Genomic DNA, 1230 nt, shown 5'->3' with positions numbered 1-1230 from the left:
CCAAATCAATGGACATGAACTTGGGCAAACTCCAGGAGATAGTGAGGGACAGGCTGGCATGCTACAGTCCCTGAGGTCGCAAAGAGTCGGACACAACTTAGCAACTGTTCGGTCTCGCTCAACAACAAGACACACCTAAGCCTATGCTACACCCAGATGAGGCGGGCCCCAGCCCACGCCTGTGCACCTGTGCACCTGTGCACCTGTGCCTCTAGGATGCATCCAGTCTGTGACTAAGGCCAAGCACTTCTCCACATCTCTCACCCTCTGTCCTCAAGACAAAGGCAGGTCAGTTGGTGGGTTGGGCCACTGCCAAAGTGGAAGATGGACATTACCTCGGCTGTGGGAAAGATGTGAAGGGCACAAACATTTAAGTAAGAGAAAAACTGAATTAATTTACTTGCCAGTCCTCCCTCTGAGATGCAGTAGGTTTTCACATAATGGACTAGTTTCTCTGAGGCCTGAAACTGCTGCTGTTTGTGTTGTCATTTGAAGTTCTGGAGGGTCTCATGGCCCTTCAGCAGGTCATGGAGACTGGTATTCAACACAATTGCCCACAGCTGCTGAGGAGCATCTTGCAACATGAAACAGAAATTTTCATACAGATAAACTTGCTGTACCATGCATGAAGCACGAAGTCAGTTCTTTACACTGGAAACAAGGTGGATACTGACCACAAGAATTTTAATTGCTTTGCTTTCACAAAACTATTAAATAGTATTTAAATTAAAAAAAAATAAATTCAAGATGTTTTATTTTATTCTTTAATGCTTTGAAGAATTTTGATTTAAAATGTTGATATTCATTAAAAATTTGCTCTTTACTTTTTAATTTTAGCAGATAATTTGACTATTTCAGAATGAAAGTAAGGTTGAAATACATATATTAAATAATTAAAATTTCTATTGTTTGTATAAACTTTAATATACAGTTTAATGATACACACTACTATATATAAAATAGATAACCAATAAGGACCTATTGTATAGCACAGGGAACTATATTCAATGTTTTATAATAACCTACAAGGGAAAAGAATCTGAAAAAGCATGTTTTATATATATATATATGGGCTTCCCCAGTGGCTCAGCAGTATAGAATCCACCTGCATGCAGGAGGTACAGGAGACGTGGGTTTGATCCCTGGGTCAGGAAGATCCCCTGGAGAAGGCAATGGTAACCCACTCCAGTATTCTAGCCTGGAGAATTTCATGGACAGAGGAACCTCACG

The sequence above is a fragment of the Bison bison genome, unplaced genomic scaffold (assembly GCF_000754665.1).
Source record: "Bison bison bison isolate TAMUID 2011002044 unplaced genomic scaffold, Bison_UMD1.0 scf7180017864373, whole genome shotgun sequence".
In the NCBI taxonomy this organism is placed as follows: domain Eukaryota; kingdom Metazoa; phylum Chordata; class Mammalia; order Artiodactyla; family Bovidae; genus Bison; species Bison bison.
The sequence above is the reverse complement of the archived record's forward strand: the minus strand, read 5'-3'. Positions refer to the sequence as shown.